Genomic DNA, 23551 nt, shown 5'->3' with positions numbered 1-23551 from the left:
TAAAAATATTTTTACAAGATACAGAGTGTCCCAAATAAAAAAAAAATATCAAAGTTGTATTTTTTTAAATGGAACACCCTGTATATTATTATATTTTTAGTTTCTACGATTAAAATAAAGATAAATTTGGTTAAGGGTTATTACACTTAAACCTTACCGTTTTTGAAATACTGTCAACTTTGTGAAACTGCAGTAAAAAAATTTAAGGCTTCATTTCTCCAGGGGTATCAAAGTTTTTAATACTAAATATTTACTGAAGTTTATTTATTGATCAGTTATTGTGTTGCGATAATAAAAATAATAATACCTCATACAGAGTGTCCGGTGGTAGCTCTGCTGTAAAAATTATTAAGTTGCCACATTTATTTTTATTTCCACACCATATTTTTATTTCCTAACATTGTCATTAGTTTTGACACTTTAGTTTTGTATTACGAGTTTTTGGTTTAAATTAATTGTGTTGTGATATTTTAAGCTTAAAAATTTTCTTTCCCCTTTATTCTCCCCCCATCCACTCTTATCCTTCTCAAGTCCTCTTCAACATCCTTTTTCTTTCTGGTTCTCGGTGTACCCCTCCTTCTCTTTCCACCTATTTCATGTTCCATTATCAGCCATCTCAGTCTTTGTGCTCTTGCTACTCCCGTTATACTCGGTGCCCGATATAGTTGCCTTAATTCTTCATTTGTTCTTTTGGTCCATATGTTGTCTATCTTCTTTTCTCCAAAAATCTTCCTCAGTTTTTTTCTTTCCCAAATCTCTAGCTTCGAACTTTCCGTTGCATTGAACCCCATCCACGTTTCACATGCATAGAACACTATTGGTCATTGTTTGGTATACATTCTGATTTTAAAACATCTGGAGATGTTCTTACTCTTAACAATTTTCTGTAGTGCGCTAACACATCTATATCCTGCAATTATTCTTGAGTTGCATTTGGTTTTCTTAGAAATACGGCTCCTAGATATGCGTGAATGAATCTCAAACTTGTATCGTTTCCCTCTCTCAGAATCTATTTGCAGACATCTTCTCTTCTCAAAATCCCTATCTGACCAATCCATAAGTTTCATTTTCTTTGTATTAAACACTAAGCCTACTTTTTGGGGTTGATCTTCTAGTGTTTTGGTCACCGATATCAGTTCTTTTGGATCTCTTGCTTTCTAAATGATATGTATTCAAAACATTATTTAGAGATTGTTTTATATTTCTATCACGCATTATCACGAAGCTCCCAAAGTCAATCCTTTGTTTTCCACTCTCCGAATCATATCAATAAACAACTTGTATAAATCACGGCCGGCACCGTCTTCCCGCTCCAGCACTCCGCCGAAGAGAGGCCAAAGTGTCGACAGACCCTCGCAGCGTGAACCTCACGGACTACAAGCGACCCGCTGGGTTCGGTTCTCGGCTCACTTTTGCTCGCCCTCCGTCTCTTGGACGGAACGGCGAGCCTTTGATGACGGTCATTTGTTCCCGTCGTTCGTTGTTTCGGACGAGGCCTAGAATCGGTCCTAATGATTGCGGTTTTGGGGTTGGTCCTGTCACGTTTCGGGGTAAAAAATTGTACGGATATCGATCCGGCCAACGTCGAAAGGCAAACTGTAGCGACAAAGTTGCAGCTAATTATTGTTAGGATTAGTTAGTTGGTAGAATTATTAATTCCCGGTTCTTTCGGTACTTTCGGGACTCGGTAATAATAATTAAAAACATATTTTTGTTACATGCGAAAGACTTGTGATACTTTCTAGGTGTCAAAATCAAAGTCTTCTAAATAAGTAGTCATGCCATCTCTTACTGTTCTTACGGCTGAAGATATTTTGAAATTTCTATAATAATTTATTAGGAATTATTGAAGTTTAAATATGTTATTTTATTATTTAGTATAATATTGCTGAATGTACTATATTTTTTTAGCCGACCATACCAACAGGTATGGTAGGCTATTAAGATCGGCAAAAAAAAAGTTTTTTTTTATTTCATTCAAAATGAGTTATTTGGGTCATAATTGACCTAAATACAAAATATTTTCATGGTGTCTGTCTGTCTGTCTGTCCGTCTGTAACACGATAACTCAAAAACCACTAAACCGATTTTAACCAAAAATGCAATTGGCAAAAAAATACTGTGGCACCCGAGAATCTGGCCATTAGATCTTGGTGGGGGTGGGGGTTGGTAAGGGGGTATGGGAGGGGTTAAAAATTTAAAAAAATTACAGTAGCTAGCGAAACTCGGTTTTCAATTTAAGATTAGGAATAATATTTGCAACAAAATTTGTAATAACATCAAAATCAGTCAAAGTCGCAGTTTTTGAGATATTCCGTGTTTCCGTAGTCCGTTTTTGAGAAAATCCGTGTGGAGAACTCCAAACTCTCATCGGACGCGACCCCAGGTGGCGGATAGGGGAAATAACCGCGGACTAAAATTGGAAAAATGCCTTTACTTTAAAACTAAAAGAACTGCCTACCAACTTTTTATTAACATATTTTAGTATGGGCGGCTATACGTGCCTCCCGGCGCCAATTTTTTTGTTATGTTTTTATAAGCATTTGCATCTTGAATTAAAAGTGTTAAGTTAGGTTTTTTCTAATTTAGTCAAGTTGGTTTCGAGGTTGGTTGATGTTGTTTGATGTAATTTTTAAGCTACCTATCTGTATTCTTTTTTTTTTCGCTTGTGTTCATTATTTGTGTTCATGTTTACTTTCTCATGGGAAAATAATTTGATATCATTTTCATTTGAAACTCATTTTCTTTATCGGTTTTACTTTTGAGAACCATCCCTTGCTTGCTAATTGACGAACTTCACAATCGTTGAACGAAAATATTTTAGTACGGTTCTGGGAACTCTAGTTAATACTCCCAACTGGGGTTCAAATCTTTTTGGCCATCACAGAAGCGGATCTCGGTAACAATAATTAAAAAAATAATTTTTGTTTCATACTTTCTAGCGGTCGAAATCAAACTCTTCTAAATAAGTAATGATGCTATTTCTTATTGTTCTTGCTTCTTACTTTGAAGTTCTTATAATATTTATCATGTTATGTTTTAATAGATATTTGCATTTTTAATTCAATATTTTAGGGCTTTTGTCTCAAATTCAGTTAAGTTTTTATGTTGTTTGATGTGTAACTTAAGTTACCTATATTCTTTTTTACTTGTGTTCATGTTAATTTTTTCATGACTGATTACTTAATAATTTTATATTATTCATTAAAAATCTCAATTTTTTATCCATTTTGTTTTGAAAAACCATCCCTTGCTTTCTGATTGATGAACTGTACTACCATTGATCAAAAATTAGTCAGTACCGAAAGTACCGAAAAAACCGGAGAAAAATCGGTTCCTAAGACGCCCGGTAGCGAAATTCCCCGTTCCGAAAAACAGCTCCGGTTCCGGAAACCTTATTAGTTGGTACATATCGCAAAATAGAAGCGTAGTTGTCTATAGTAGCGATGAGCATTATACGATTTTTTTCAGCGAATTTGATTTTCAGAATGAAAAGAATTGAATTTCTGAATGAAGATTTTAACTGCGTTACTAATCCCAGCCCTTTTATTTTAACATCATTAATGGAGTTAACTCGCGTGTATTGTACAATATTTTATCTACGTGTAACTATAAAAACACACAATAAGCTTTTAAAAATTATTGTACTTAACTGTATACCTATCCTAAAAATCAATTACCTTAATACCTTTGTTCAAATAACACCATGCATGGGAATGTCAATATGACAGTAAATACTATTGATGTCACTAGTTTACAAAATGAGCGATTCGGAAAGTATTCCCTCTGACATTGAAGAAGAGACATTCAGAGCCATTGCTGGATTGCTTCCAGCAACATCGAAACAGAAGTATGAATATACATAAGTATGAAAGATAGTGCACTGAAAAAAAGTACACAACTATGAAAATGAAAAGGTACTCATAACATATTTTTCCATTTTATCCGCTACTTATAAGCCTTCGTTTCTTTGGGCTTTCTGTTCAATGATACGTACTAAGATATCTATTAAAATGAATATAATATATAGGTACTTCATCAGGCATTTACTTGAAAGATTGTTCAAACTGCATCATTAACATTTATAATAAACTAGCGTGTACCAGCGACTTCATTCGCGTTGAATTAATCATTTGTAATGGTGATGATAAAGCAAAGCAAGAATTTCCATTAACAGACAAACTGGATAACATTTTCTCACATTTATGTCAGCATGAGAAAAAAAAATCGGTAAAAAAACTTTTAAGTTAAACGGTTTTATCTTATGTGCACTGAAAACTAGAAAATAATAATAATTAGGTATTTTGAACTTCTAGTTCAGAAATATTTTAGTACTAGGCAGAATAGCTTTTAGGCATATTAGACTAAAATAAAACCGTGGGGCCCATTAACTATTGCTGTAATACTTTCTTCTATACTAAGTGAGGATTGCATCGACTTACTATAATCGTAACTGGAGATTTTGGCAATCAATAACCAGCCGTGGCGGCTTCACCAGCGAACGCCGAGCTCATGATCTACCAAAGTATAAAGATATGCTTTGCCATAGGTAGGATTTCAGCCCCACGTTTTTATTTTAGTCTAATATGCCTAAAAGCTATTCTGCCTAGTACTAAAATATTTCTGAACTAGATGTTCAAAATACCTAATTGTTATTATTATTTTCTAGTTTTCAGTGCACATAATATAAAACCGTTTAACTTAAAAGTTTTTTTACCGATTTTTTATTTTCTAGTTTTTAGTATTTAACGGAAATGCCTACCGAATATTCCTCATTATATTTAATTCATTTAGTGCATCATTATTACATGGTTTTTTACCTGATAATTTAGTACAATCTGACGCTCAGGTGTTTCTGACGCTAACAACTCTCTCGGTCTGTCGCGTTCTGATGCTAGCCTAGACTCATGACGCTCAGGTGTTTCTGCCGCTAACAACTCTCTCTGTCTGTCACGTTGTGATGCTAGCCTGGACTCGTGACGCTCAGGTGTTTCTGACTCTACCAGCTGCCTTTGTCTCTCACGTTGTGCTATTAACCTGGCATCATGTTGCTCAGGTGTTTCTGTTGCTAACCGTTCTCTTCGTTTCTGTAGTCGACTATAGGTTTCATTTTCACTTTCTTTTGCACGTTTCGTTCTATACTTTTCTTTCGCCTTTTCGAGCCTTCTTTTTCGTTGTGTAGCAGTTTCGTTTTTATTTTTGTTTGTTTTTTAATTTATTGTTTCCATGTTGTTCCCACGAGTAATGGATATTTTAACGGTTGACCCCCCCAGAGGTCCAGTAGAGGGGCAAGGCTATAATATACAACAAGAGGCGCCCAATCTTGAGGGGAAAACGCTTGCGACATTACATTTTTAGCCACCCTAATTCCATACAGTCCTCAGCACGTTTTAACCTATTACCTTAACTTGGGAGCTAAAGCTACCGCTAACTACGTAGGTACATCTAATCACCTATTTTTTTATCTGTCCTTCTAACGTCACACAATCTTGGACACAACTGTTCTGGACACGACTACTCATGCCCTCACCTAATACGCCATTTTGTAACGACGTCCATCTTGGATTTTAAATTTTGTCATAATCACAGTATTCTACTAGCCCTAGTAGCCCTTTCATTTGATACCCATATTGAGAGGGTTGTGGAAAAATATGAAATCCGCCATTTTGTACCGGCGGCCATCTTAGATTTACAATGTTATTGTTATTACTATATTGTATTGTCATCGGAACTAAAGGTGTGTACCAAATTTCAGATCAATCTGACAACAGGAAGGTCCTTAAATTTCAATTTCTAATTTTGACCCAAATAAACAAACAAATAAATAAATACCGTACGGGTCGAGCTAAATAAAACCGTTTAAAAACAATATGGCGATATTATTATATACCTTGGTAATATTTGAGGGGTAGTTTCATCTCGTTGCAATTTGACTTTCGAAAAATCCGTTTGCCAAAAATAAGCTTTTTACGCCAAGCAGTTTAAGCAGAATCGTGGTTAAGAAATTACACAACTTTTTGGAACACCCTGTATAATTTTTTAAAAAATTTCAAAATATGTAAAAAAACCAAATAAATTATGCTTGTCCAAGCGTTTTCCCGAAAGACTAACCGTTTTTTAAATAACAAATATTGTAATATTTGAGGGGCATTTTCACCCTCTTGGAATTTGAGATTCGAGAAACCCCTTCTTATCGAACCTCTACACCCCACAGTCAATCCGTTTGCCAAAAATCAGCTTTAAACGTCAAGCAGTTTAAGCACAATCGTGATTACTCAATAGCCATATTTTATGAAACACCCTGTATAAATTTATAAAAAAATCTTAAAATATGTAAAACAACAAATTAAAATATACGTGTTTAAGAGTTTTTCCGAATAACTCACCGGTTTTTAAATAAAAAATATTTTAATATTTGAGACATAGTTTCACCCCCTTAGAATTCGATTTTCGAAAAATCCCTTCTTATCGAACCTCTACACCCTAAAGTCAATCTGTTTTCCAAAAATCAGCTTTTTACGTCAAGCGCTTTAAGTAGGATCGTGATTAATCAATGACCAGATTTTTCGAAACACCCTGTATAAATTTTTAAAAAATCCTAAAATATGTAAAAAAACAAAATAAAATATACGTGTTTAAGCGTTTTTTCGGAAACTTGACCGTTTTTAAATAAAAAATATTGTAATATTTGAGGGGTGGTTTCACCCTCTTGGAACTGGAATTTCGAAAAATCCCTTCTTATCGAACCTCTACACCCTAGAATCAACCTGTATGCCAAAATTGAGCTTCTTACGTTGAGTGGTTTGAGCAGGATCGTGATTAATCAGTATGTCAGTCACTTAAGGATTTTATATATTAGTATAGATAAGTTTTCATGTTTTCATAATTATTATAAATAGAACAGTTTATTTGTATTTATTGCAAAATAAATGTTTTACAAAATATTTTTTTCTCTTTGGTAGTCTACAATCTAAACAAGGAGTGCGGTAATGAAAATGCGTGAGTTAAGAAGCTAACGCATTTTTAACTCACTGACGTAGATAAAACTTATTTATTAAATTGGTGTAACTCGTAAAGATAGTTTATTTGCAGTCGATGCCTATTTCATTTTTAACTCGAAACCAATTACAGATAATTATTATCTCTCCTGTAAATCTCGCCGCTATAGTGGAAAACTTAAACAAACAATTATTGTACAGGGTATAGTAGCTATTTATATTATTTTACATCTCGAAAATAAGAAATAAGATTATCTCGGAAAGTAGCTGCATTAATTATACGCTGGCTCCCATATACCATCTCCAAAGCGTTTATAATAATAACAGAGTCGAGCAGGTCGCTCTTATTACATGTTATTCAGCCAGGATAGGCCTGAAATTATTCGTAATCTTTTTAAATGGAAAATTACGCATTAATATCTTTTATATATTGTATAATATGGGTGTCCGCTTAAAAACTTCATTATAGTCTGCGTATATTTTCAGTAATATGTCTGTTACTAAAAAGTCTAATTTTTAGACTATTACATTTTGTGCGATAATATTTTAAAGGCAATTTATAAATTAGGAACGTTACTTTGAATGTGTTAGACAATGATTCAGTATTGAAACTAAAAGAATTTCGGACTACCATTGTCTACATTTATTTTGCTTACACAGCGTTTCGGTCAGAGACCATCAAAAACGTTTCAGTACCATCAAAAACATATAGAATGTATAAAAATGCCAAGTCTCGCAAAATTATTCCTCCGCTATAAAAAGTTGTGAGATCTCATGTGAAACAAAGTCAGTTTATTTTATTTAGTCTCTCTTTAAGGTATGATTCCGAAGACAGCGACAGCGACAAGCGACCGCGGTAGACGACAACGACAGGCGACAGTGTCGCTTGTCGCTATCGTCATATCATTGTCGATGTCGGCGACAATGAGCGAGATCTACGATGTAGTTGTCAGTGTTTAAATGAAGTAGTTATAATAATTAATAAATATGTCTGATTACGTGATAAAAAATCTGCGTGTGCATATGAACGACGACACGACAGTACTGGAAAAATACCGGTAGCGTCGTCGGTCACTTAGACGACATGTTCGATAAAAACAGTCGCGCGACACTTGTCATCGGACTCCGACGTTACTCCATTTGATTCTAAAAGATCGGTGGAGTCGCAACACAGTAACGACAGGTGTCGCTGTCGTCTATCGCGGTCGCTTGTCGCTGTCGCCGTCTTCGAAATCATACCTTTAACCACAGCTTAAAGAATATAAATATATCAGTTGGCCTACTCTAAGGAATTCTATTGTTATTTTGACTTCAAAGGTGGCCCGTGACCCTTCAAGGTGACAAAAAATTTGTACGTTTACCGGGTGCAGCGGAAGTGCTATTTTATCAGACAGAACGCTGGCCGTATACGAGGGATCAACTAAAAATACTAAGGAATTTTAATATAGCAAGTAGAAAAATAAAAATACAGTACTAGTTTTATTGATTAACAGTTTTAGGCGTCTTTAGTAATTGACCAATATTTCTTATGTTTTTTATATTTCTTATTGTAACCTAATTCTTTGTAATATGGAATTGTTAATAGAGTAATTATTATTAATAATTATTATGGAAACCCCATATGAAAAATGTATACTAAATAAATATAATAAGTTAATTTTTTTAATATATATAATAATAATTTGCATATTTCTTAAATTATAGCATGTTTTGCTTTATATATATCGCATTCTTACTAGCCCATTTTACTTTAATTACCTACCCGGAAAGCCTAAATTTTATCGTAAGGTAATAAAAGTACCTTTGCATACAACTTGTGTTGCCATTGTCAATTTTTTTTGAATTTTTTCTAAATTTTATGATTATCATGAACAGTAATTATGACTGTTAGTAGTTAATTGTGTAATAAATTTTACTGTTCGATAAGATTTAGTAAAAACTAAAAAAAATGACTATGGCAAGACAAGTTGTATCCAAGTACTTTTTATAACCTTTTAATAAAAAGGTAGATAATTCAAGTTAAATGCAAACAGCTAAAAAGCTTAAAAACATGCTATAACTTAAGAAATATGCAATTTATAATCTTATTACAGTATTTACTACTAATTGAAGAGCACACGGGAAAAATAATGAGAGTACCAAAAAACTACACCTTTTGGTACCTAAATAAACGGGAATATCGATAACGGCCACATAGAAACAGGCATTTAAAAATGGGAAAAACGATATAAACTCGGATATAAAAGGTCAATACGTAATTTCAATTAAAAAACGGTTTCCTGAACATTTATCATTTCTGGATACTCATCGTTTTTCCCATGTGCTCGTCAATTGTTATATTTACTGCTACATAAAATTTAGTAAAAACTCTAAAAAATTTGTTAATAGCAGAAGAAGTTGTATGCACGTATTTTTATTACCTGACGATAAAATTTGGACTTTCCAGGTAGGTAGTTAAAGTTAAATACAAACATCTAAAAAGTAAAACATGCTATTTAAAAAAATGCAAATATCTTAAATAATAATTTAATATGCACTTTGCAAACCGGTAAATACTGCAAAATCCAAAACATAATAGTAAAGTATCTACTACTACTCTAAAATATCTACTAAAATAATAAACTAATTGTTAAAAATAAATATTTTGTGCATATTTCGAGTAAAATCTTTTCTTAATTTATATGTATATTTTTAAAACCATTTATTCATAGTTAGGTTTCCATAATTATAATATATTTAATATGTCTAATACTTTAATTATTATATACTTAATATCCTATACTATATAAACACATACCTTCCTTTATCCTTTAGGCATCTAAAAGAACGATATATTGTCTGTCATTCTACTTTCACAACCATCCACTGCACAAATATTTCTAGTAGACATTTTATTCACAATTCGAACAAAACAACTAAAACACTATTTTTGGTTCACCCTATGCGTCGGACCGAAAACAAAACTAAAATAAACTTGGAACGCTGTGTACACGTCGAGCAACGGATGTAGACTGACCCAAGTCTACAAGACAGGTGGGGAGCGGCGGGAGGAATTTTGCTACGGCCGAAGAGTAGGTCAACTGATATATTTATATTCTTTAAACTGTGCTTTAACCACCTATTCAACAATTTTGATATAAATTGTTAGTATCAATATTAGTCATCTTTATTTCTATAATAATCATAATGACTTGACAATTGCATGCACGGCACCATAATTATGAAAAAGAATAATCTACTATTTCGATTACTAAGTAAATCTAATAAACGGTGCACTTAAGAATAAAGCTTTTTAATTACTATAGAATATCATATCGTGCAATTGCCAACCGCTTTTTTTTAACATGTATGTACTTTTGAAGTGTATTTTTTAGCGCGCATAAAAGTATATTTTAAAAAAATGATTTGCGCGGAGCGGCGGCGGCGCCGGCTCAGCCGGGTGGATGCACCTCAAGAGAGAGAGATAGAGAGAGAGAGAGAGAGAGAGGTCTTGGTTTATAGAGCGCGTCAACAGCGAGGGTTTTTAGCGCTGAATAATAAGCTTTAGTTAATATGAGGTTATTTTAAATTATTTTAAGTTAGAAATTAAAGTTTTTTCGTTATGTTGATGCTGTCTAAGAGTTCCATAACTTTATTAATCTTCGAAATGTTAAAAGGCGCGAAAATATTCTCATAGGTAACAGCATTAAAGAATCTAGACCTATGGGAGGCAACAGGTAAGCATTCAAAAAGAATGTATCTCATTGACATTAAATTGTTGCATTTCGGATGGGGTTCATTTCTGATAATATATGATTTGGTAAGATATGAGTGTCCTGTGAGGGTTCTAACAACTTTACAAAAAGATCCGCGTTCAAGACAGTATATACTTTGATACAGATGAAGAAGTGGCACATGTGATCTAAGTTTATTAGTTCCCTCGAGGATGTACCATTTATTTTGAAGTATACTGAAGAACACGTTTTTTGTGGAAATTTCTGAAATCGACAACGGATGGAGTTCCTTCAATATTATGTAAGAGCGTCGTTAGCCAGTTTGTCTGCTCGGTCGTTACCAGCAATGTCAGAGTGTCCAGGAATCCACATAAAGTTAACATTGTAGTTTCTTTCAGTAAGTTCATATACTAGATCTCGAATGCTGTAGGCTAGAGAGTTATTGGAGTTTAAAGAAGCAATACTGTTGAGGGAACTAAGTGAATCAGATAGTATTAATGCCCCAATCGGTGGCATGCTCTGAATTTTGATAAGAGCCTAATAAATAGATGTGAGTTCGGCTGTTGAAATGCCAGAGAAATTAGGTAATCTGATTTTTTTATTAGCAACCGGGCTGTAAAAAGCACAGCCAACACCTTGGTCAGATTTCGAGCCATCTGTGTAAAAACAAATATAGTCACGATATTTTTCGTCTAAGATTTGTATTAGGCGAGTTTTGTAAACCTCAAGGGAAACAGGAAAGTCCGTGTTCAAAGTTCTACAAATCAAGTAAACAATTTTACTTAACTGCTTTAATTGATTTTAAAATAAGTAGTAAATTATAAAGATTGAGTAAATCATAGGTTGTCGAATTTAATTATAAGTTGTTTTTATTACTATATCCTATTACTATTTCAGGTATTAACGATTACATTTTAATATGAATATGAAGGGTAAAATTTAATAACCAATGTGGACTTTTATTTTATCGTTAAATTAACATCCACTAGCTACTACAATTTTAATAATTGACATAATAAATAACATATATAATTAAGTAGTTAAAAGTGCATTTAGACCATGTTTTTCGATAGTTTAAAGTAAATGACGGTTATAATCGGTTTTTGGAGAAAAAAATAGATATATTCTTTTGCAATTTATTTCTCAGGTTTATTATTAAGTAATATGGTATAGGGGTTTTGTATACTTTAACAAGTAATTTCTATACCTTATATTTTTATTACACATTAATTCAGGCATAATAAATAATAAGTAAGTAATAAATGACATGAAATGTTATGGGATTGTCATCGATCGTCTTTTTTTTTCGATCATATGGTAGGTACGTATGGTAAATTATTTATTTATTTACATGTGTTTTTCAACTGTTTTGAAGAGTAATAACTTTTCGTCCGTACTTGTATAAAACTACTGCGTTATTTGACTCAAATGACAAATTTGGGAACTTATTTTTTTAAATTAATCATAAATTTTTCATCGAAAAAATGAAGATAATAAAACAGTTTCTGTTGAACTTTTGATACAAAATCATTTCAAATTTATGATTTCTCCCGCACCGCTTTTTCGAGTGCCTCTCTTAATTCATAAGTTCTTTTGCAAACCTTGTTACCCATATGCATACCGCATAAAAAAATCTAAAATGGATAGTCAGGTGATCGACGAGGCCCATGCAATTGGTCCACCTCTTCCTATCCCTGAGTTTGCATAATTCTGTTATAAATAATTTTTAACATTTCTTTCATTATGGGGTGGGGTGTCATAACGAAAGTCATGTTAGTCTCAGTAATAAAACTGTAGTCAGTAAAATAAACTCTTCAAATAATTTTTCGAAAAAAACATATTATAGCTTATATCGCTGAAAAGCTTAAAAATGGCGCTTTTTATAAAGTCATGGCCAAGTATGGCTCCCATTTAAAAAAAAAACATATGTTTGTGTCATATGTCAAAAATGACAGGCTTTAGGAAAAAAAAAACGTAGGACACAATCTCATTAAGGATGTGATTATCTACAAATTTTATCTAAAAACTTTTTGTCTCAAATAGATTATAATGGAATTAGGGACAATTTTTAAAATAGCAGAAATTAGTTTGTTTCCAAATATCTAGTAAGCCATAAACTTTTACAAAATTCTGGAAGGTGCGTCTTTACGACCCCACCAAAACTGTAATTCTTTCCCCATTTAACCGAATCCTCTTTAACCGACTCTCTCTCCAGTAGTTTCCGAGATACTCATAGAAAAAAACACCGTAGAAAACTCATCCTGTATATGAGATCTAGGGCGGTCTTAAATTCTTAAATCTATGCTTTTAAACTACATACAAACCAGTTGTTTCGTTCTTGCTTCTACTGGGTTCCCAGTCTCCATTATCGGGAACGTGCGTCTCCCTAACAGCCCCTCTCCCGCCTCGTCGCGTCGCTGTACATTTCCCATAAATTATTTTTCGATACGAGCGACGGGCGACGGGCCACGGGCCTATTTCTAACGGCGCGCGACCGTGCCTAATCGCAAAACGTGCTGCGATTTACATTTTGGACCAGGGCTCCACTAGCCAGCGTCACGACGCGGCGCCGCAGGTCATATAGTAATATCTATTAAAATTAGGCTATGGCTTCTATTTTTGATTTCGTAGAGAAAACAATCTTTTTTGGACGTAGAATGTAGAATGACTAGTAGGGGGGTTAATCACCGCGACCTTAAAGACCTTTTGTGCCCCCCTTTCTTGAGCTATAACTCATCGTACAGGGCTTTGACAATAGTCAACAATAGTCAGGTGGATGACACTTCTTATGGGAGAACTGGCAATGGTTGAGAACTTGACTACAAGGGATTTTCTAGGAATCTTCCTTACCGATAAATTATTGACAAGAGTGACAGATAAAACCTTGACGTTCTTTCAGTATTACAGTTCATCTCTTTTTCTTTCTAAAGTGTGCGTTGAAAGGAGACAAAAACAATTTTTGGTGACCCATAATTTGTTATTCGAACATCACTTTTCTCCTTGTCGGGTCGTTGACGTTGACTTGTCGCCATCTTATTTCTTTTGTTTACAAGCTGCATTTTGCTTTGCAAATTTAATACATAAATTATTTAGGCAAATATAGGTTTTTGATAAAACTCCTCGGACTAACGTGTAGGTAAGTGTGGATAATTTTTTTTCATCTTAACATGTTCATTGTCATTCACCTGATATAGGTGACAGAAAAGGATCATCAAATCAAATTGAATTTTATATTTTTTCATCCCAGGACCGATAGTAAAATATATATTTTATGGATACCTTCCTAAATATCAACGAGATGAGCCATCGGAAGAAAGGGACGATAGTACAAAACAGAAAGGTGATCTTTTTTCTTTCCACTTAGGATATTGAAATTATTATATACTGTAGTCGTGTTCGGCATTATGCTCTGAGAAATATAGATAAACAAAGAACAACAGATATAAAGCATCCCAGAGGAAAAGAGAGGCAATACCTGTATGTACTCTCTCTGATATTTGTGAAAGTTACGGCAAAGTATTGTTGTAAATGTCATCTTTTTGATCGACCTGAAAACTTCGCAAAAAGATGACACTTTCAACAATACTCTGACAGATATCAGAGACGATACAGGTTTTTCCTCTCTTTTCCCCGGGAATACTTTTAATTTATTATTCTTTGTTTATCTAGATTTCTCAGAGCACTATGAACGAACTCAGCTTGTATGTTTGAAATAATCGTCCAGTTGGCTTCAAAATGATGATCGATGACATTTCCCATATAATTTTACTTTCAAAATTATGATATATATCTTTTATTTCTAAGCCATCTATGACGCCATTTTTTTCAGTTTTGTTATAACTAATTTTGTCTCTTGATCTACTTGTAACATTATTCTTTTAATTTTATTAATTTATTGTGGTTAAATTAATTTCTGTTGTATATTTGAATATTTGATATTGATATTAAACATATTTTTAAAAAATGGTGTATTTTTTGTGTTTTTATGTATGTCATAATTAAAAATAAATGAAGAATTAAATTTTTTTATTTTTTTGAACTTCCCGCCATGCGTGACAATCTAGTCCGTAGTTCCTACAAGCGATATTGGGGGCGCTAGTAGCAGTATACTTGTCAACAGTGTCAAATTTAAACGCCAATTTCACTTTCCAATATTTAGCAAGGCGCTCGCACTTCTTCTTGTGTATGTGTTTTGTGGTTTAGTTCTCCATCTCCGTAAACTTTGATACGACTGATAGTTGATAGTATCAAAGTTTACATCGTCACGGCGCACTGAGTGATGAGGTGTGTTCATAAATATAGATAATATACAAATAAAAAAAAATAATAATTAATAAGCTGTCGTAGTATTAAAGGTCTTATTACGGTAATACATTCGACCTAAGTAAAAACACTGTCTATTTTTCAAAAATTTTATAACGCAACCCCAAAACCTTTATACCCAAATGATGTTGAATTGTGATGTCAAACCAAGGTTCTTTTAAAAATCTATAGTCTGTCCAACGACAAGATCCTTGACAGTGATAGATGTGTCTGTCATTTTAATTTCAAAGTAGTTTATTTTATTTAACAAAGAAATAAGTTGGTACAACTGGAACGCATAGCAGGAAATTAATATATTTAAAATTTGACTGATAAGTGATTACTTCAAAATATTGTGAAAAACTGTATAAAACTGAAAAAATGTAATAGAGTTATTTTATTTAAAAAACGATATGTGTTAATACAAAACAAACAAGAACAAAACACCACTTACTAAAAAAATAAAAAAACTATTTCTTGCTTTGAAGCTTCAAGAAACTTCCCGCGTTTACTATTATATTTATCAATATAACTTATGTACAAATACAAATTTGTAATATTCGACAGGAATAAATAAAACAACATAAATAAAACAAACTATTTTATTAATAATAATACTTACCAAATTTTATACCTTAAAGGTCGGTTAATTAACTTTAATCTAATTTTTTTAAACTACTACCTTTTGACATTATTTTACGGCAGTATTCAATATTTACCTATCGTGTGATGTCGATATTTATGAAGTAACGTCTACTCCATACGGCTGCTCCAGTAGTATATGTTTAGTACGATCCTTGTGGCATATACGAGATGCACTTATCTACGACGAGATGGTATACAAACTTTATCGATGGTAACTTTATTGGTGTATATTGGTGACTTTCTGTCTGGTCAGCGAGTACTAACTATAAACTGTTTCCTGAGTCTCCAGTTAATTTTCTCTCGATTTTTCCTCCACTTAACTTCAAAAGACACAAAACACACGTAATAACACGAATCAAAATGCATCATCTTCCACAACACTGATATTTGACATAAGTTGACACAAAATTATAACCTATAATTTGGCAAGACTATGACAAGTCTCAAAAATCTAAAGGCAAGTTCATACATATCGGCGTCCGTTTGTCGTTCATCGTTTCGTCAAACCAATAAAATTGAAATATGCTCTGTCATTTTTGAAATAAACCAATAAAACTTGTTAAAAACAACAAGAGACGACGCATGATGGATTTATATTTAAACCCATCTATAGTTAACTTAAAAAATATTAGAAAGTTTTTTTAGTAAAATAAATAGATTGGTATGGGACGTCATCTGCGTTTCTTCTGTCATCGTCTGTCAAAATCTTACCTGAGAAAAAAAAAACAGAGTATATAAGATTTTCTTCCTTGGCAAATAATTTATAAATGGTTATTTAATAAGAGACACACTCTGAAATTCGTAACGGATAACAAAGGAAATAAATGGAAAGATTAGGCCATCATGCTGAACGCCATTTATAGAGGGGAGTCTGTATGTGAGACGAATTAAGCGAACGGCTGATCAAAAATGCGGATAATTCCTGCATAAGTCTCTTATTTCTATTAGTTTTAGGTGAAAAGGCAGTTTCCAATTTTATTAATACAGTGTTCTTTTTTGCATTAGTAATAGTGTTCTGCCGATCTTGGACAAACAAAAGTTTCTCCAAAAGATCCTATATGGGTATTTCGCCACTGCAAGAAAATCTACAAAATAAAATAGTTATTTTTTGTAAACACTTCTGCGTTAATCCCAAACGGAAACTACCGGTCAGATGTTAGGTTTACAGATATACAAATTTGCCTAACGAACAAAAAAATGCTTAACGTTTCGGAAAGTTTATCTCTTTCCGTCGTCGGAACCAAAAGAAAAATACAAAGAATAAAGAAAAAAACTATTTAAAATATTTAAATTCAACTATTCGAGAACACTAGTTTTTTAAAACAGATACGTCTACAAAAACCGTTGACGTTCTGTTAAAATGACATTATATCAAGTTAAACTTCAATATTAACAATTACTACCTGATAACAATTACTTAATAAGGTAAAACCAAAAAACCCCAAACTTTCTGTATGATTATTTTTAATTTTTACTTATGTTATGTTTATTTATGTTATGTTCTTTAAAATCAAAGAAACGATTGCCATTTGCCATACATTACTAACATCTACACATTCATGAGCAATACATTTATTTTTATTAGATTGTATTAAAAAAGTCTCTTTTATTTTTCTTTTAGAGGCTATCGCTTCTTTCATTCTAATTTTAGCGTTATTAAAATTTATTCTGTGCCCTGTGTCCCAGTTGAGTTTGCTTCTGAAAGTATTATTTTGTTTTGCGAAATGTTTCCAGGTATATTTCGTGAAACATTTCGGACATAGTGTAGAGGGTGTTTAACGCTAGTCTTGAACTTGGTCTTTCTTTTTATGTAAGACCAAGACTAAGACCAGTTTGGCTCATCAGTACTAACTAGTAGTGATGGTGATGATGAATAATAGTATTCGGTGACATTCGGTCAGGTTTAGAGAGAAAATATGTTCAAAGCTGCATAGTAAAGGTCTAGACTTATTCTTCCTCTTAAGTGATTAGTCCAGTAGTAGTTCAGCCAACCAGCCTACAGTTTAGTAATACTTGTGCTAAAAATAATAATACATGACAGATAACGCAGTACTGTAATGTTTTCTTGACACAATGCAAACGGCAGCTTCGTCTTTGCGAGCAGTCGTTGGTTCGTTGTTTATTTTTTTTAGGTGTAATAGATCTGTTTAACCCAACTTAAATTTATTTAAAATTGTAAAAAAAATATTAGACAAAGATAATAATTGATGGATGAAGTTAAGTTTTTAAAATGAATTAATACTTAATAATAATAATTAATACTCATAACATATTTTTCCAATTTAGTGCAAAATAAATGTTTTACAAAATATTTTTTTCTCTCCGGTAGTTCTCTCTTTGGTAGTCATCTAAACAAGGAGTGCGGTAATGAAAATGCGTGAGTTAAGAAGCTCTTAACTCACGCATTTTGAGTGATTCTTAACTCACTGACGTAGATAAAAATATATATGAAATCTGGCCTGATTATCCGATGCAATTCTAGGCTTTGGCTTGTCCTTCTGGATGGTGTGTGAACGTTAGGTGTGGGAGGCTCATCCCCAATCTACCACAGCCCCGAACAGCCCCGAACAGCCCCTTACAATACGACCAGCGACCAGCCATGTGGAAATCAAACATGGATCATATGTAGCTTGTACCTCAAACCACCAATTACGACATATAACTGGACGGTAAAACCCTGGAAACGACACAACTTATACACAAAATGCATTTTAGTAATTTTAGAACTTACCTCTCGATGCTGAGGGTTTACTCAAAAATAAATTAAATTCATATTGACAGGACAACCAAAACCACGTTTAGAAAATCTGTAAAGAGATAAGGTTGAACCAAAAGAGTAAAAATGTGATGAAGATCAAACTTACCACAAAAATACCCATGAAAACTAAAAATTGATTCCCTCCCGAAATGCCAGGAACCATTAGGACTACTACGATTCTACTTCTGCGCCGACATTGACAAGTACGATCAACAGAGTGTCCGAAATTAGTAAGAACTAATCCAGTAAGCTGTATTTTGGGTTGCCAATAGTATCGTTTTATTAAAACGTTACACTACTAAAACACAAATAATTTTATTTCACACCTCAATTTTTTATTAATACTTAAACGAACATTTAGAATATAAAAGACCACATTGTTAATTTCGAAGATAAACAAACAGATTCTTTAAGCTGCAGTAACACCGTACATCGTTACCCAAAACAAGATAAAAAAAAAGAAGAAAAACAATTAGACCAACATCTGATTTAAAGTAGGCTGGCTGCCGAACACATGCCGACCGCAGGGAGTATCGGCAGCAGAGAGAGCAGTACCGAGAACACAAGCGACTTTTTGATTTGAATTAATAACGTGTTAATGACGATAAGACGGGAAGTGGCAATGGTCCATGCGCGCATTACGACATATACGAGCAAATGAGGCCCAATTTTTATTTGTTTTTGTTTTTCTTCATTCGGGTAATTACGGCCCAGTTTTATGGCGCTGCAGTAGTTAAAGTTTTATAATGTTTTAAATAACAAACGTTTAAGAAAGAAGTAAAACGCTCATTAAATTATAAGTATGGGTTAAAGGCCCTTCATTTACAATAATATGAACTTAGTTTAGTGCTAAATTAAAACAGATTAGGATATTTGAACATTAACATGGAAAATTGTTGTTTTGTCATATAAATTATTCCTAGGATTATTCGATAATTCTGTCTGGCCGTTTCACCCTGATGAAGATGTAAACGAAAAGTCGTATCCAACTTTGCAGGGTGGGGCCGTGTGCACCCGCGCTCATAGGGACGCTCTATACTATACCCACCAAATTTGGCCGCGATCGGACGTATAAACTTTAAATTACTTTATATGGCTTAGATATTTTTAACTTTGATTGAAATTAAAAAGCGCCAATGACTGAGCATATATATTTCTTCAAGTGCCAATCGTTAGATTTAGGACACTTTTCTAAATCATGTATTGATACCTATGATTGATACCATCAAAATTAACAAAAATTCGCAAGTAAATGTCAAATTCATATGAGAACATTAAAATTAAGGCATATTTTATACTTAATAAGTATACGTAAGTAGTATCCATCATACCTTGTTTTCTTTGTATCATGGGTTAGAGTTATGATACAAAGAAAAGGTTAGTATTATGATACAAAGAAAACAAGGTATGATATTGCGCAGGTTTGGTCACTACGTCACAGATGCTAACTGCACCTTTGGTCGGTAAGCTCCGCGCGCCAATTTCAAATCGTCAAACTGATGACACATAAGGGAGTTTTCGTTGCTTTAAAAAAATTCAACGGTACGGTTAACGGATACGTAACCATAACCGCTATTTTGACAGATAAAAAAACAGTTTTCGGACTTTCGGTTCATCGGTTCGGAGCCGACATACGATACGATAACCGAAAACTGACAGCTGAGCACAGCCCGTAGCGTAGTGTTTTGATTTTTGGTTTTTGTATTGTTGTTTGATTTGAAAGTGCTTTATATGACTTTATTGGGTATCGCTATATAGGATGGACAATTTAATTTTATTGGACTCTAGTGATGAATCGGATTTGGAGGATGCTATGCTGTTGGAAGGGTTTGAAAACAACATCGAATATCGAGCAGAACTTTATGGGGAGTTCAACCTAGAAATATTATCTGACCAAGAGTGCAAAGCTAACTTCCGCTTTGAAAAAAAAGACATTCCTCGATTAGTTGAAGCACTAAGAATTCCCAACGAGTTTAACACAGTTAAAATAAATAATCAAAACATAAACAAAATAGAATGAGGTTAGGTTAGATCTATATTTTTCAATGTTGTGTTTCTACTGCGCTAGTGCGCATGCGTACCGCTATGTTAACGGCTTTGGCTAACGTCCGTAAAATATCGGCAGCTAGCGGTTACGATATACGATAATCGAAATTGAAATGTCAAAGTTGTCAATTAGCGTTAACCGGAATTGCAATTTGTAAGCAACGAAAACTCCCTAGTATAATGTAAAAATTACTTTTCAAATGTCAAGCTCGATGATTTGACACTTAGACAAGGAAGAAAGGAGAGGGGACGGGTAACACGCATATTCTCCAGTGATCTGTCTTTGAGGCCAAAATTCGATCGGCGGCCATACTTTGGTGACAAGATTTCGAGGTGACACTGAGCGATTTTTTATGTTTTTTGTGACTACTGTTTTGTTATAAATTTATAAACTGTGTTGTTTAGTATGTGGTGAGATATTCAGCGTATGGCTGCAAAGGCCGAAGCGAGAAACAAGTGGCTGGAATTTCATTTCACAAGTAAAAATCGATACACAACTTTTGTTATGTAGTCATAAAATGTACATTTTTTTCATTACAGCAATAAAAATATGTAAAATTCTTTTAATATGTCTTGTATCACATCCAAACCAAACTATTTTTAATAATTCCAAGTAGCATTTTCAATATCCTGTATTTATAATTATATAATGTTTAAAACTATAAATAATGCTACTCAGACTGGATTTCTCCAGTGGCGTAGGGAATTATAATCAGAGAAATACAATTCCTGCAATAAACATTTTTTTATATATTTTACATGTAAAAAATGTATAAAGTATTGTTATCAAATATGTAAAATAATTGTAAACTATAAAAAAATAATTCTGGTGATAAAAAATCTATATGTATAGTTGTTATATATAACTTAAATATACCTGCCAAGATTTGCTGGGGGTGGACAAACTTGTGGTGGGCTACTTTCAAATTGTCAAAGTGATGACACATAATAATGTGAAAATTAATTTTCAATTGTCAAGCTCAATGATTTGACATAAATTTTGAGGTTATGTCCTAATTCTTCCCTATTTCAGGTCTTTTTTTTATTAGTGGCAATTGAACAATATGGATATTTGCAACGGACCAGCTACGTCGAAACACCGGTTCCTATTAAGTCGCCTACTAGCTGCGGTACCGTGCGGACGCAGTGTTCAGGGCCACTTGCGAGTGTTTTTTGCACCGATTTATTTATCTACCTCGCGCGGCGCGAAGATAAAGAAATATTTATTTTTTACTGCATTTGTTTTTATAACAATTCAAAATAGATTCATTTGAATCTAACTCAAATGTTTCCTGGATCGGGGGGATGACCCTCGACCATAATATTAACACCAAGGGATCTTCGGCACCAACCCAGGACACAACCAGCAAAATAGTGAAAAGGGCAAATAAGCTTGTAAAACTCTTGCAAACCAACATCAAAACCCGCAATTGTCAACATTGCGCTAGAAGTGTACTGACAATCACAAAGAACGCCACGTCAAAAAAGGTTGATACTGAGGCAATTAGTGTAACCCTCAAAGAAATCGAGCAGCACCTAGAAAAATTGCATGGCATCTCCGATACTGAGCCAAAAACATCCACCTCCCAAATAACCAAGGGGAAACACGAAGAGACTACCACGAGAGAAATGGACACTGCTTCAGTAAGCTCTGATCTATTTGTGAGTCCAAAAATCACAGTACCACTGTCTGCATTAATAAATAAAAGAAAACGAACGCCAGAAACAGCCACGGCAAACAAATTTAGTAGACTAAATAATGACGAAAATCTATCTTCGACAGATTCGGAAACAGACACCGAAACCGAAATAAAACGAAAATCAAAAAGTACGTTTAAGAAAAATTTTGAGAACATCAAAACCTCGAAAAAGAGAAAACCTCCCCCAATTGTACTCCAAGGAACAATCAATGATCACAAAACATGTATCCAGAAGTTCAAAGAACACATCAAAGCAGAATTTTCATTGAAGTATAATATAAATACTACAGTCATTCAAACCAACAATATCCAAGACTATGACAATCTGAAGAAATACTTAGAGAATGATAATTCAGGAATAGAATTTCACACATATACACCAAGAGACAACGCCTCACACGCCTTTGTACTACGCGGACTCCACAAAGATACTATCACGGAAAATATCAAAGCAACCTTAAAAGATGAATTAAAAATACCAATCAACGAAGTCTATAAAATGAAAACGAAGAACGAAAACTACCCGCTATTTATGGTTACCACAAATAAAAACGTCTTGCTAAAAGTACTAAACGAAAAAGCAAGCGTTATCGAATACACTAGAGTATACTGGGAACGTCGCAAAAACGATAGAATAATCATACAATGTCGAAGATGTCAAGTTTGGGGACATACAACCAACAACTGTAGAAGAGCCCCAAAATGTGTGAAATGTGCCGAAAACCACTATAGCTACAACTGTACAAAACCCCTAGACCAACCAGCTAAATGTGCAAACTGCAATGGAGATCATACAGCAGCCAACCCGGAATGTCCGGTATATAAGGAAAAACTACAAAGCTTAGAACACAGAAAATCTGCAACATCAGGGCCCCAAAAACAGACATACCGTTCAGCACCACCACCGACAGTCAACGCCTGGGAAGAAAGAAACAGAAGAAAAGAACAAGAGGCAGCAACGGTTACACAACAACGTAGCACCCAACCACCTAGATCAAACTACGCGAAAACAGACCGAGAGGAAGGTATGTTTAACGCCGACAATTTTATGAATTCCTACAGCGATGTCATTCGAGATGCTGAAGAAATAAATCGTATGATTAATTTTACTGAGTTAAGTCGAGCTTTGGCATCGCTGAAGGAACTCCTAAAAAATGCTCACACGGGTATGGAAGTGATTAGGGTTATGCTTGGCTTTGAACAAAACCAAGTCACTAAATACAACATAATACGCCAACAAGACTAAATTTTACACCTGACAAATAATGACTAAACTGAACATTGTACTGTGGAACGCCAATGGACTAAGACATAAAATGTCCGAGCTTATACACTTCTTATCAATATACAAAGTTGATATCATGTGCATAAGTGAGACTAAACTTACTG

The sequence above is a fragment of the Sitophilus oryzae genome, unplaced genomic scaffold (assembly GCF_002938485.1).
Source record: "Sitophilus oryzae breed Bouriz unplaced genomic scaffold, Soryzae_2.0 scaffold_1396_pilon_pilon, whole genome shotgun sequence".
Taxonomy (NCBI): Eukaryota; Metazoa; Arthropoda; class Insecta; order Coleoptera; family Curculionidae; genus Sitophilus; species Sitophilus oryzae.
Note: the sequence above shows the minus strand (reverse complement) of the source record.